The following is a 15,887-nucleotide window of genomic DNA, read 5'->3' as shown; positions in this document are numbered from 1 at the left end:
ATGCCCAGCCTTCCTTTTCCTAGTTCATTATGAACTCTTAAGATGACATGGTCACTTTCTCCCAGAGTGCTTGTCACTTCTGCTTCACCGAGCAGTTCTCCCAGGTTAGTCAAAATTAATTTCAGAGGAGCAGTGCTCCTTATTGCCTTCTTTGCCCTCCTGAGAGCTGAAAATTGTCAGGAAGGCAAAACTAGAGTGTATCAGACTATTCTTGTAGCAGTCACTCCCAATAGTCGTTTGGATATGCATGTCTGCTTCCTGCTGAAGTCTTGGCATGGGATACATCTGGGTCTTGCACTGCGAATACACCTTGCAAAACTGATGACCCAACATCTGAGTGTGAGGTCTCATGTCTACTTCCAGCAGTGAAGTTACAGCATCTGCTTTCATCTACCCAATTTCTCTCTTTTAAGATCAAGGTCGTTATTGAATTTTTATTGATACATTTGTCTTGTTAATTGTTCCTACTCTTTCTGTTAGGGCTTTTTTCTCCTCAGCATTTTAGCACAATGAAACAAAAATCTCCATACCTAACTTATACAAAATTAGGAGACTGGGGCGGGGGAGGGGTTGGTTGTTTTTTTTCCTTTTGCTAAATAGTTTACAACCCATGAACTATTGATACATTTTCAGTTATTTCATTGACACTTTGCCTACATCTATAAAAACACAGGAGTCTAAAGGATCTTCTTTGATCTTTTATTTTCAGGACTCCTGCTCATCTTGGATGCTGTTGTTGATTCTTCCATCGTATCTCTACTCCCCTCTCCCACTTGACAGTTCAACAGTACATTCTTCCACCCCTTATATTTTCAACTAAGTTGATTTTCCAGACAATCAGATTCAATGGCTTTCAACTAAACTCCCTTTTTTTCAGTCTTTCTAAATCACCTTCTTCTTGTCAAGGCTGTATTTCTGATTTCATAAAGAAACAAAAATTCTTCTATGTAATTAATTGCATGGTTTCTCCAAGTCTGTTCAATTTTTAAACAGTGATCTCCAAATGGAAGAAATGTGAATATCCACCCATGCTGCTGTTTGTTTTGTAGAACTCCAAAGTCACTAGAGCCACATGTCAGAGTATAAGGACAGGGGCTACAAGCCCTCCATTATGTTATGTTCACAAAGGTATGTGAGATAGCAAAAGCCCGAGAAAGGCTAAGTAGTACATGCACACTTAATAGATTTAGAAAAATGCAGTGATGCAGAGATGATAAACACGATAGCTATTTAATTCATCCTTTTCAAATTATTCAGAAATTTCTCTGATAGGGAGTCAGAAGTAATGGTCTAAGGCACTTACTTTAATATAATCATACATAAAATATATTAAATAGTATAAGTCAACTGTCATTCTAGGAAACAATCTATATATGCATACACTTACACATGCACATGTTTATATACTCATTGAGCAATTATTATTTGCCAGCCCTCCTCTTGTCCATGAGAATACAATAGTAAAAAGGGTACATAAATCATCTGCCATCACTTTAGTAAGAAAAAGAGATGAACTTAATATGCAGATTATTAGTAATAAGTAATTAAGAGGACACGTTAAGTAAGAGCAGGAGTTATAGCTTTTAACCATGGGTAGACTACAACATTCACTTACCTAGGAATGAGTTTTGAATAAATAATAAAGGCAGTATGGTACTTTAGTCATGCTGCTAAAATAATTCTAAGCCGAGGGACTATAAGAAGAGCAGCCTTGATGATGATGTTAAGAAATGTCCCCAGTTTACTCATTGGAAAGTAAAGACCAAATTAACTAGTAAGGAAAATTATAGGTAAACCCAAGAGCAGAAAATGAGGCTGGAGAAATAATGATGGTCCTTGCCTTTTATTGTATGAATAAACAGTAAGCCACTGAATGATGCTGAGTGGTGGTATGATTGACATATTTAACAGAATCATCTGGGATTTTGTGGTGAAGTCAGAAAACATGCAGTCAAGAACAGAAAAGAGTAACAGGAGACTGGCAAAAATGACAGATAGAGATGGAAATATGTGGCTCAGTCATACATAGCTGAGGTCCAGTGCTAGTTTTGCTTTGTTTATTGTGTGTCCTCTCTCTGGAGCAGCTGAGCAAGAGGAGCATCCACTGACTGAAATGAACAGGACTACAGGAGAGGCTAATTAGCTTGAGTAAAGGTAGAAGATCAGGAGCATAGGTTGGTGTCCAGATGTAGGAAATTCGGCCATCTCATTTTCTCTCCTTTACAATGCCACAAGTTGAGTATTAAGGTCATATCCATTTTGTTTCTGAAATACGGCCATATAAAGAAGTGACCACTGGCATGCAGTGAACCAGGGGATTCTGTAAAGGCTGGTCTGGCATTTCAATTCATGGACATTAGGATTCTGGGATCAATTTAAGAACTGAAAAAAATTACCTGTCCATAATAAAAACTACTCTGAATCATCAGTGAATTGAAAGATATTTCATTTTTGAAATTCAAATGTATATCCATTGATGGATTCTGGTAGACTCTAATGGGAATAGTTTCATTCTAAGGAAGGTAGTACTCTCACTTCTATTTTTAATGTTAGCATCATTTCTAAATCTCAGAAGGAAATCATCAAGACCACCACATATCACTTCTAGGCCACAACCAAGGGCTGTCATTTTTTTTCCATTTTTTCCCCACCTTCTCTGTCACTCTGTAAAAGTAGGGCAATATATTCTCTCCAATTCAAGGTCAGATCATACTCATTATGATTATGAATTTCTACCAATCATTCTCCTTTTTAATCTTGGCTTTGACTCCTTTCTACTTTCTCAAAATCTTCTCCTTGGCTTCAGTTTTTGTTTTGTTTTTTTTTGTTTTCTTTTGAGTGGAAATTCTTCCTCCTCTTTAATAAGTCAGAAGTTTTTCAAAACATAATTTATCCCAAATGATCTTATTTGATAAGAAATAGAAATTAATTACTATTGAGTGTCTGTGTGTCCATTCTTGGGCTTGAACTCAGAGCCAGAGTGCTCTTTTGCTCAAGAATGGCACTCTACCACTTGAGCCATAACTCCTCCATGCTATTTTTAAAAATTCTCCTAAATTTAAATGTAACCCCAGACATTTTATCTCCTACAAATCTCCCTTCCTAATCTCTAGTAGATAGACCAGAGCAGAAGGAGAACGTGGGGTGAGAAATGGAGGCTGAATGTAGACAAGGTGACAGATGGCTCATTGGTGAGGGAAGGGGTTCTCTGCTCAGGAGTTTAGTCTTAATTTCATGGAATTACTGGGACTGATGGCCCATATTTCCCAATGTCCTCATGCCACTCTTAGCCCTGTCTTCACTGATGCTCCTTTCCCATAGGAGGAAATACTTCCCAGTTGCGGGGGGATCCTCAGACACCTTGAGGCCCATGTGGAACAGATTCCACCAGAGAGCTTTTATTTCTCAGCAGTTTCTCAAGAGGCTTCCCAGAAACCTGTCCATTCAGCTCACCCCTGAATGCACTTTGAGCAAACTGGCTGCCTCTCTGGTTAGCACAGTATTAATGGTCTCTTTTCAAAAGCAGAGATAGTGCCCTGGAAAATGCAGTATTGATTTTCTTCCTTCTTTCTCACTGTTTCAATCACTGCTCGTTTGAATGGCTTTCATTTTTAGCAACAACAAGAGAATCTTCGAAGAAAAGTGCTTTATAGGATCAGCCTGAAATAAAATCACCGCTCAATTTAAGCTCTGAAAAATACTATTGATATTTTAATAGAAGTTTAGAGAACCTATTGCAAGCTCAATAATCGCTACAAGGAGTTTATACACAGAAATCATACTTAGGGATCGTTTTATTTCTTAGGCTGTATGTGTTAACAGCAAATAAAGCCCTAAACCTTCACTCACTTCCATATTGTACACACCAAGAGTCTCAAAAGTGTGGAAATGTTCAGAGTATTTTAGAAGGGTGAAAGCCTTTCTATGATTCTAATGGTTTGTCTCTAATTGTCCCTTTAGAGAACACCCACATTGCATTTCTGCTAAGCTCTCTATTTGCCAGTTGTGGTATCAGGAAGTCTCAACTATCTCATTGCTGGAGGTCCTGGGGCTTGTTTAAACAAAGGTGCTGCTCAGGTGCGATAAATGGAGTTTCAATTCCTGTCCAAAGTTCCCTGTCTGTGTACACCTGGAGTCCCTTCCCCCCACCCCCCGCTTCCACATGACTGTGCCTCCATTTCTCTCCTACATTCTCTGAAATGTCCATGGATCTTCTCAAGTTTGCCTCTTCCTAGACTACACCGAAAGCAATCAGTTGTAAAATATTAGTATCACTGTATCAACTGGAATACGCCTTGAGAAGAGAAATGTTATCTTCAAGTATCATGTCAAACTCTACTTCTTTGCAGAAATATTTCCTAGGACTTGGAGTCCATGTTGATATCACTACTTGATGTCACATCTCATATGCTGAAAATGTGTTGTATTATATTTATTATAGTATAGTGTCATTATGTGTCCTTTAATATTCTGTTGGTGCCAAGAATTCTAAGGAAGTCTTTTAAATTACTTCTAAGGAAGTCATCCTAAATGTAAAGAAGGATACAAGTAAGAACAAAACAAAGCCTTTCCCTTAGATTATTTTTGTTTAATAAAGATGTGTGCTTAAAATAATTTTAAAATATTCACAGGATGGCCTTGATGGGGAGGAAAATAGAATAGAATTTCATGGGGTGGGGGGAAAGAGGGCAAATGTAGAGCTCAGGAAAGTTGAGTTTGATTCTCTGCCATAAATGTAATAGGAACTAGAAATGCAATGAAATAACAGGGCACTGGTGGCCCACACCTGTAATCCTAGTTACTCAGAAGGCTGAGATCTGAGGATCATAGTTCAAAGCCAGCCCAGGTAGGAAAGTCTGTGAGATTCTTATCTCCAATTAATCACAGATAAAAAGCCAGAATTGGTATTGTGGATCAAGTGGTAGAGTGCTAGCCTTGATCAAAAGGAACCCAGGAACAGTGCCCAGGCCCAGAGATCAAGCCCTCGGACCAGCAAAAAAACAAAAACAACACAAAACAACTGTGAAATGAGAGGAAATTGAGGGAGAAGTGACATGCCTCTGAATTTGGAGACTTGAAACTAGGTTTTTAGTATATTATACAAACAGGAAAAAGGAGTCTTGATTAAAATGAATAAAAAGGTTTCCACTCAATCACATGCCAAATATTAATTGTGAACATCCTATATCACAGGACGCTATGACACGATTCTACCCTGTAAGGTGGGGTTAAGAAGCTTCTAAACTGAATAACATTATTGCTATAAAAATGAAGAGTTGGGCTGAGAGATGTTAGAAAAGTTATGCCTGATTGAGAAGACAAGGTATCCAGTATAACTTGCAGGACTGAAGTAACTGATTTAAAATCTGTATAGATGGAGGGAGACCACAGTCAGAGTAGGCATCAGCCACCTTGCTGTGAATGGAAGCATTTGATAGATGATTTCTCCATCTTGTATCTCTCATTTAGGATACCCTAATTTGCTCATTTTTGCATAGAGTGCTCCTGACCTGCTTTGTTTCAGCATTAATCCTTTTTAACCCCATGGAAGATACAGGGAGCCATTACCATCAGAAAACAGGCCAGCTCCCACAGGAATGCAAGCCACTTAGTCTCATTAAAAGAATCCTTACAAGTTCCACTTGGCCAAGCACTGGTAGGGGGAAATCCTTCTAGAAACAAATGGTGTGAGATTTGCCTGGCATTTTCTTTTTTGTATACTTCTTTCTTGGGAACCATCAAGGGAAATTGTTCTGGCAACTGGCCATTCTCCTTTTCTCCTCAGCAAAGCAGAGCTCAGAATTATCCAGGCATGGATATAGGGTTCCTTCTTCTTGTTTCAATGGCTTTAGCATGACCGAATGTCAGACCTAATGAGCCTCTTCTCAACAGGCTCTCACAAAGTTTGCACCATACTCTTATTAGTCCATTCCTTAAAATGTAGAGAAGTAATGAGACCATAAATGTCTTCATAGGCATGAACCCCATTCTGAGAAGCCAAGTCCAACATATGAAAACCTGTAGGGAGAAGCAAATGAAGACAAGCAGAGGGTAAGCCCCCACTCTGTTATAGGTAATGTGCTTGATGATTTAAATACATGATTGCATTTAAGTCTTATTTTACAGTGAAGGGAAAAGATGCTCAGCAGTGTTAGATAATGATTCCACCCAAATTAGCACTATTTGAGATTAATGACTCATCTTTCAGCATGTCAGAATTTTACTATGAGGTGAAAGCAGTATTCAACCCTAGTGGAAAGTATCTCCTTGGTGAAATTCCATATACTATTTGGGAGAGAAATTGATGCTAAAGGACCTCTGAAAGGACACTTTGGAGAAAACCCCTCTTTCTATTTCTATTTCCATTTCTATGGGAAGTGCTAGTGCAAGTTCCAAGTGGCAATTCATTAATGACTTGGAAAAAAAACCAGGTAATTTCTTTTTATTCTTCATTCAAGCTATACTATACTAAGCATTAGAAAATAAATTCAAGTGATAGTCCATCACTAGTTAGAATTCAATGGGTTTGATTTTTTTTTATCATACACATCATCACATTGATTCATAGAACATGGAGATGTAGAATTCTCAGCCATTGAAGTCATGGAACATGAACTTCGTTTTTGTTGTGGTCATCATTCCTGACATTTTTCACTAAGATAGGTATAACTGGCATGAGCTTTTTACCATATGTTTTTAACATTATATTTCTTTTTTGCTAAACATAATACCCTAGAGAAGATAATTTTTAATTGCCTGTAAGGTTTAGTACAAACATCTTATATTACCTGATTATCAAGAGTTTTTATGATAATTGAGCATGATTTATATTTCATTTGTTCACATTACAGCATTTATTAAGCATCAAATTTTTGCCAGAGTCTCCAAACAGTACCGAGAATACTATAAATGTCTTTCTTATTCCCATGTACCTATACAAAAATCACATCACCTTCAAACATTTAGTGAAAAAGTTACCTTATGGAACTGGCTGGGCTGTGGCTGGAGCTGGGGGGGTGGGGGAGGTATCCAGTCTTTGGGAAATGATTCTAAAATGTAAAGTTTACTTAACGTTAAATTAAAACTGTACAAACATTTCTACCACATTCCTTCTGTGAATGTGCCTGCAGAAAAAAAAAAAAGATCTACAATCATAGTTAACAAAATGAGGAATTATACTACCCACACATATCAGCTCCTGGTTCAGTGATATGCTTCTTGAAACAGAGTATCTGGGGCATTCTGGTATCTTCCAGTGAACAGATAAAAATTACAACAGAAATAAGCAAGATTTTGAAAGGGCATTGATTTAACTGGGAATGAGCTAGAATTGTTCTGATTGGAATGCTCTAGAATTTTTTTTATTGTAGTGCTGTTTTTACTGCTGTGTTTTTAAATTATTATTATTGTGAAAATACTGTACAGAAGGGTTACAATTACATGAGCAAGGTAACGAGTACATTTCTTATCAAACATTGCTGCCTCCTCCTTTGTTTCTCTTCCCATCCCTTCCCATCTCCCGCCCCCCGACCCCCACACTCCCCTTCTCCTCCACCCCCGACCAAAGTTGTAAAGTTCATTTTTCGACATAACAATTTGTACATCTAATCGTTGCAATGGGTCCACCTGTATCCCTACTTAAACAATTTGTTTTTTCCCCTTCCCCTCCACAAATTATACCAACATCAAATACAGCGAAAACAGGGGTTATACACAATGGAATTCTATGCCTCTATCAGAAAAAATAACATTGTCCCATTTGTTAGGAAATGGAAAGACTTGGAAAAAATTATATTAAGTGAAATAAGCAGGCCCAAAAAAACATAGGTCCCATGGTGTCCCTTATTTGCAGTAACTAGTGTATGTCTGAGACAAGCAGAAACAGTCAGATAAGTTGATGTTAGGCAAAATGAACCCCAAAACAAGGATTCAAATGTTTTCTTTTCTTTCTTGTGATTGCTTCTAGCATATTTATAAGATGATTGCTTTGTTGCTTTGTATGTCCCTCCCCCACATGCTGGATTTTTTACCATATTTTTTCTCTGCCTTATAGTCCTAACTTCACATCACATTCGTGAACAAAACTTTCAACCCACACTTTCTTAATAGTCTTGTACAGTGCATAATTCCTATTTTGTATCATACACAAGCCTCACTTTCATTTTATTTACAATCTTTGTGTCTCATTCTATTTTTATACATGCATTTAATGCATCTCAGTTATATCACCCTCAACTACCCTCTTTTATTACCCTACTCCTCCACATGGTCTTTTTCTTTTTTTCTTTTCTTTTCTTTTTTTCCCCCTTTCCTGGGGCTTAAACTCTGGGTCAGAGCACTGTCCCTGAGTTCTTTTGCTCAAGACTAGTGCTCCACTACTTTGAGCCGCAGCATCACTTCTGGTTTTCTGGTGATTAATTAAATATAGGTTTCACAAACTTTCTTGCCCAGGCTGGCTTCAAACCACAATCCTCAAATCTCAGCCTCCTGAGTAACTAGGATTACAGGCGTGAGCCATCTGAACAACTGGCTTTATTTTTCTTGATGAATAAACTTATAACATGTTGCCAAAACTATGTTTTACAACACATCCACACATCCATACACACACACACACACACACACACACACACACACACACACACACACACATGACACCTCTTTGATATACAGCATTTCTCTCTTGTCTTATAAGTGGTTAAAAATGAGCTCCCTTAGTTCCCTCAGATACACCCACCAAATTCTGACAGATACTTTACAGAAGACAAAGACTTCAGTGAATGTGTGTACTCAGTATAGTCTGCTTTTGAATCTTAGAAAAAAAGTAAGTAGATTTATTTTAAAAAATGATCTGTTTTTACAGTCAAGCATGGTTGCTTATACCTATAATTCTAACTACTCAGAAAGCAAAGAAGATTGATGTTTGAGGACAGCCCGGGTAAAAAGTTAACAAGACTCCATCTCAACAAATATCTTGGTGTGGTGATGTACATCTGTAATTCTCGGTATGTCAACAGCATAAATAAGATCATCATCACTTGGGCCAGCTCTGGCATTAATGTGACATTATTCCCAAAATGATTAAAAACACAAAATGGCTGGGGATGTGGCTCAAGTGGTATAGTACAACCTGTCTACCAAGTATAAGATACTAAATTTGGGCTGGGAAGTTGGCTCAGTGGTAGAGCGCTTGCCTTGAATGCCTGAGGCCCTGGGTTCGATTCCTCAGCACCACATAAGCAAAAAGAAAAAAGCTGGAAGTGGGGCTGTGGCTCAAGTGGTAGAGTGCTAGCCTTGAGCTGAAGAGCTGAGGGACAGCGCTCAGGCTCAGAGTTCAGGCCCCACGACCAGACCCCCCCCCAAAAAAAATAAGATACTAAATTCATCCCCCAATACCACCAAAAAATATTTACAGTTAAATTGGGTCATCTTCATTTTGTAGTTAGAATATTTTGTCATCAGCCTTTATTGGATGATCTAACAAACTCAATTGATAAAAGGTCTACTTTTACCTCATCCAATGAAAAATACATTATTAATCACAAGGAATAGGATAGAAAGAAACCTCGCATACACTTAAAAAATAATTGTGGAGCCAAAAATTCAAAACCTCTGATACAAGAATTCAAATTTCAAGAGAACAAAATGCTCAAAGCTATGAAAAGTTCAGGTTTACCAGTAATAAAGACCATTAATCCATATGTTTTTTTCTGTCTCATGTATGACTCAGGTACATAGCTAAGGCATCCAAAGCTTATCATGAAGAATAAATGTGCTAAGTGTGTAGGCTTCGGTGATTAACAGTGATTGTTTTAATAATGAATATTATAAGCCCCCATCACATGGAACATGTTACAAATAACCATAGCATAATAGAAACATGAGGAAGCCAAGTATAGAGTCCTCCCAATGATAAATGAATGCCTGGGTTTTAAATTATTAATTTGCATTTCTTTGCATGTCCCTGACAGTCCAGCATCACTCAAGTAATCCTATTCAACTTAAAGACTTAATTGGATGTCTTATCTAATCAAAGTTGTGCTAGATTGGGTGCCCTGGGAATTATATTTAAGGCTGAGATTACAGTACTGGATAATTGGAGTTTGCTGTCGACAGCATCAGGCCTGGGGAGAGGGAGCAAAGAGAGCAGGGGTGCAAGTACAACAGCGACTTCAGTAAATCTCTTAGGTGCACTCATTCCAGGAGAGCCTTTGAGAATGTTTCAGTAGAGTCATAGCAGCCAGACCTAGTACTCTCTGATCATCCAGGCAGTCACTGGATGTAGATTTTCCTGGAAAAAGCAAATAATAACAGAGGCAAAGAAAAACTCTATCACTTTAGGGCAATGACTGGTGATGATTTCAATAATGGTAAGTCTGAAGTCAATATCCCTACCACTGAATGGTTTAGAAAAAAAAGATTTTCTTGTATGTATTTGGAGAATGAAAAGCTACTATGAACATTTAGCAAGAAGCACTTAGTGCTGGGCACTGGTGACTCATGCCTTTAATCTAAGCATCTCAGAAGGCTGAGATCTAAGGAATATGGTTCAAATTCAGCTCAGCCAGGAAAGTCTGTGAGAGTCTCCTTTTCAATAAATTACTCCAAATAGGCTGGAAGTGGTGTTGTGGCTCCAGTGGTACAGCATTAGCTTTGGGTATAAAGAGGCTCAGGGACAGTTCATCTAGGTCCCATCCCTGACCCTGAAGAAGGCTAAAACATTGACAGGGCCTCCTTCACAGAGAAAATCATATTCAGAGAAAAGAAGTGCTAACAAGAAATTAAACCAGTCTTATCTGGTTTTATTGGAAGAGTGGGGTTTGAAAACTAAGACAAAATGGATTCGACTTTGTGTTCCACAGACAACAGCTGTGCATGGAGCCTGCAAATGGTTTTAAAACAACTAAAAATTCAGCTTGATGGCTCATATATTCCATGGACCTAGAAACACTGAATAAAGTTGTACCATAGAAGAGTAACACTGAACACAGAACCTTTTCCCACTAGTAACATTAAGTTAGTAAACATACATTAATTCAAGTTGCATCATTGAGCTTAAAATAATTGATGTTATTAGGTGCCAAAAATAGAGAAATGAAACTCAAGGCTGACCTTGGGAACTAGCAGATTAATATTCACAGTGGAACAGAAAATAAAGTTTTTGACAAGGGGAGCTGAAAAGCAATCACTGGGAAAACTGCAGCCCTCTTGGAAAGAAGACTGAACTAGAAAAATTTTCATATTAAGGACAGTAAGCTTGTCTCAGTCTAGGGTTCCAGAAAAGAGAAAGGTCTCTCACAAGGCAAGTAATCCTAAAGCTTAACTCACTACCCTGATCACACAGATGTTTCCAAACTTACATAGTACATTAAACATACATACACACACACACACACACACACACACACACACACACACACACACACTAATACAAGAATAAATAGAAGAGGCAATCCAAAAATTCATATGGAACAATGAAAGACCCTGAATAGCAAAAACGATCCTTCACAGAAAGAACAGTACTGGAGGAATATCAATACCAAATTTCAAACTCTACTACAAAGCCATAGTAAACAAAAAAGATTGGTACTGGCACAAGAACAGACCTCAGGACCAATGGAATAGAACTGAAGTCCCAGAAATGAACCCACAAACATATAGCCACATAATCTTCGACAAGGGAGCTTAAAAAATAGAATTGAAGAAAGTCAGCCTCTTCAGTAAATGGTGCTTACAAAATTGGTTAATCATTTGTAGAAAACTAAAGCTAGATCCTTATATATCACCCTGCACCAGAATCAGTTCCAAATGGATCAAAGACCTTGGAGTCAAAGCAGACACCCTGAAAACTTTACAGGATGGAATAAGAGAAACCTTAGGTCTCCTTGGCACAGGCTGAAATTTTCTTAATAGAGACCCAGAAACACAACAAATCAAAGAAAGGTTGGACAAATGGGACTGCATGATATTGCAGAGCTTCTGCATGGCAAAGAACATAGCAAGCAAGATCAATAGAAAGCCTATGGATTGGGAGAAGATCTTCACTAGCCATACAACGGACAAGGGTCTCATATCTAAAATATACCTTGAACTCAAAAAATTAAATCCCCCAACAACAAATCTTCAAAGAAACAACTTCCCAATAAACAAGCGGGCTAAAGACTTAAAGAGAAACTTCTCTGAAGAGGAAAGAAGAATGGCCAATAGACACATGAAGAAATGCTCAACCTCCCTAGCCATAAAAGAAATGCAAATCAAAACAACATTGAGATAACACCTCACCCCAGTTAGAATAGCTAAAATCAAGAACTCTAATAACAACAGATGCTGGAGGGGATGTGGACAGAAGGGAACCTTACTACATTGTTGGTGAGCATGTAAATTTGTTCAACCACTTTGGAAAGCAGTATGGAGGTTCCTCAAAAGACTCCACATAGAGTTCCCCTATGACTTAGCAATCCCAATTTGGGGCATTTACCTACATAACCACAAACAAGACCATACTAAAGCTATCAGCACAACTATGTTTATTGCAGCATTATGTACCATAGCTAAGATATGGAACCAACCCAGATACCCCTCAGTAGATGAATGGATCAAGAAAATATGGTGTATATATACACAATGGAATTCTATTCCTCTATCAGAAAGAATGACATCACCCCATTTGTTAGGGAATGGAAAGACTGGAGAAAATTATATTAAGTGAAGTAAGTCAGGCCCAAAGAAACATCAGTCCCATGGTTTCCTTTATTTGCATTAACTAGTATACGGCTGGGACAAGCAGAAAATCTCAGATAAGATGATGTTAAGCGAAATGAACCCCAAGATAGGGATGCAAGTGGTTTTTTCTTCCTTGCTATTGTTTCTAAAGTATTTGTAAGGTACCATGTGATTTTTTTTTTGTATGTCCCTCCCCCACTGTATAACCCCTGTTTTCACTGTATTTGTTGTTGGTATAATTTTCATGGTGGGGAGGGAAAAAATTGTTTAAATAGGGATACAGATTGACTCATTGCAACAATGAGATGTGCAAGATGCTAAGGTGAAAAATGAACTTTACAATTTAGGTGAGGTAGGGTGGGGTAGAGCTGAGGAGGTGGGAGGGAAGGATGGTGGGGGAAAAACAAAGGAGGAGGCAACAATGCTTGATAAGAGATGTCCTCATTACCTTGCTCATGTAAGTGTAACCCCTCTGTACAGTATTTTTACAATAAAACATCTTATTTAATAAAAAAATAATAAACACTTGTGAAAATCCTGCAGTAACCAATAAAAAATAGCTCTATGGTACTAGATCATGACCAGAATTAGTCTTCAGTCTTACACTTTTCCCCTATAAAAGCAAAAGAATACTCCAACCAAACTTAAAAACTTACTAAAGGAAATGTGGACTCTGAGTTAGTCAGGATGGCCTAGGTTATCAAATCAGTGTCAAAAACACCAGATAGAAAAAAGCAAAATTAAAGGAGTTATCAAATTGAAAGTTTACATTAAATGGAAAACAATGAAGCCAACCCTGTCGGTTTTTATATTTACACAGTTCAACTAAGTATCCGAAATAAATATCAAATTTTGAAAGTGTTCTGTTTATAGTAATAAAATTTAAATATAATGACAGAAAATTTGTCACCCAAATATTGAGGAAATCATAACATACAAGTATTAACAACAAGTATCAGACAGGACAGGGGCTGAGGTAGGAAGATTATGGAAACCAAACATGGACAGGCTTCAGCTAAACCGGGTGGTGCTCACATTTTAATCCCACCACTCAGAAGGCCCAGAGTTTGAGAATAGTTAATGAGGTCTTATCTCAAAAAGAATCCAGTATGGTGGTAACTCCTCTGAGCTTCTGCACTCAGGAGGCAAGGTAGAAGGATTCCAGTTCAAAGCTAACCTGGGAAAAGCATTCCAACCTATTAAAAAAAAAAAAAAAAACTAAAAGCAAAGGAAGGACAGGAATTGTGGCTCAATCAGCAGAGCAATAGAGCACTCATACAGTAAACAGCCAGGCTCTGAATTCGAGTTCCAATGCTTTCTAAAACGGAGGGAGTCTGGCCATAAGTTCATATACAAACTTGTTTGCATATTTCCATGTTACATTGTTAAATTCTGGTAAGATTTAAATTTATAAATTCAAAATAATGATAAAAATGGTGGAAAGCATAACTCAAGTGTTAGAGTGCTTGCGTAGCTTATTTAAAACTCTAGATTCAGTCCCTGTTACCAAATAAACAAAATAAACAGGAGGGAAAAAAAAGCCCCACAACATGTAATTTGCTAACCATGGTGGAACATTAAGATCAATTGTAATATGTTAATATTGAAAACTTGTTATTAAATGACAATGTTATTACTAGTGGGTCAGTGTGAAAGAACATATCCAAATATACCTCAACAAATGATTTAGACTATCTGTAAAGATGGTATAAGTAAATAAGAAAAAGAAGATAACCAAATAAAGTATGGAGAGTCAAGGCATTAGATTCTTCACAAAAGAAGTCATTTTAATGTCCAACAATTATATAAAATCTTTGCTCACTTCTGCTAACCTTTAGGAAAATGCAAATCAAAACCACAGTTAGATACTCCCTCCTAGATACAGAGAGTGATTACCAGGAATCCCATCAACCACTAGTTAAAGGGTAAGTCAATACAATTTGGAAGATTCTTTGACAGCATTGAATGAATATATGCATTTTGAATAATTTCACAATTCAACTTTTGAATATATATTCCAATAAAACTGTAAAGATCAATTCAATGAAAGGCAAATAATATTCACAGAAGCACAGTTCACGATTTTTTTCCAAATGCCTTCTATGGCAGAATGAATAGGTATATGTTAGCATATACTTACAGTGAAATGTTACCTATGAATTACAATGTATGTCTACAGCTGCAAAGAGCTATATGAATATATGTTACAATGTTTAACTATGACACACATGCACATACATAATAAAAACAGTACAAATAGTATTTAGCATCTGATTCATCTTGCATGAAATAACAAACGTCGTAGGAACGAAGAAAATCTTTTGTATATGATCACAAGTAAGGATGTGGTTACTACTATTGGATATTAGTCACTATTCATATTCCTAAATGTAACTGTGACTCAAAGCAAGCTCACAGACACTTATGTGAATGTGGGTAATATTTCATTTTTTGCTCTGGGGCTTATAGGTTTGTTTGGTTTAGAGAAATATATTTCACATTTTTGATACATATATCATACTTGTACAAAAGGTTAAAATAATTATGTACATACACAAAAATAATGGCATGAACAAAAGCTTAAATCAGAAAGTGAAAACTAGAAATTATATAGTGTACTATGCAAAAAGAAACATATAAGAGTGAAATGTAATCACATACTATAAGTAGAAATATGAACAAAAATAGAAAGCAATATTCTGAGATGCTAAAAGAGTTGATTCATTTAAGACACACCATTTTTATAGACAGGTGGATGCCAAGTAACAGACACACAAATAAACAGAAGTAAAGGAGAACCTGGTATACCTAATCATAGCTGCATATATTAACGAGGCTCTCAGAGTTACTTGAATTATATCCAGGAAAAAAAAATCAATGAGATTAAAGAAATATGAATCACATTGCAACTCTTTTGATAAAATATACATTGATAGACTATTTTAAGAATAAATGTAATATTAACTGGAAGAGAAGATTTGCCGAAGTACACAACAACCCTTTAACAAAAAGATCAAGACTATAATATAGAGTCATTTGTCTAAGAAATTTAAAAACAAATAGTATATGACGATAAGCTTCATATGTTGGGAATTTTAAAGACTTCTAAATAACCTTTGTATAAAAGAACAAACTATAAATTTGAAAATATTTTATACTGAATG

Source organism: Dipodomys merriami, unplaced genomic scaffold, assembly GCF_024711535.1.
Source record: "Dipodomys merriami isolate MVZ:Mamm:240054 unplaced genomic scaffold, mDipMer1.0.p SCAF_2, whole genome shotgun sequence".
Classification (NCBI taxonomy): Eukaryota; Metazoa; Chordata; class Mammalia; order Rodentia; family Heteromyidae; genus Dipodomys; species Dipodomys merriami.
This window is presented reverse-complemented; position numbering follows the sequence as displayed.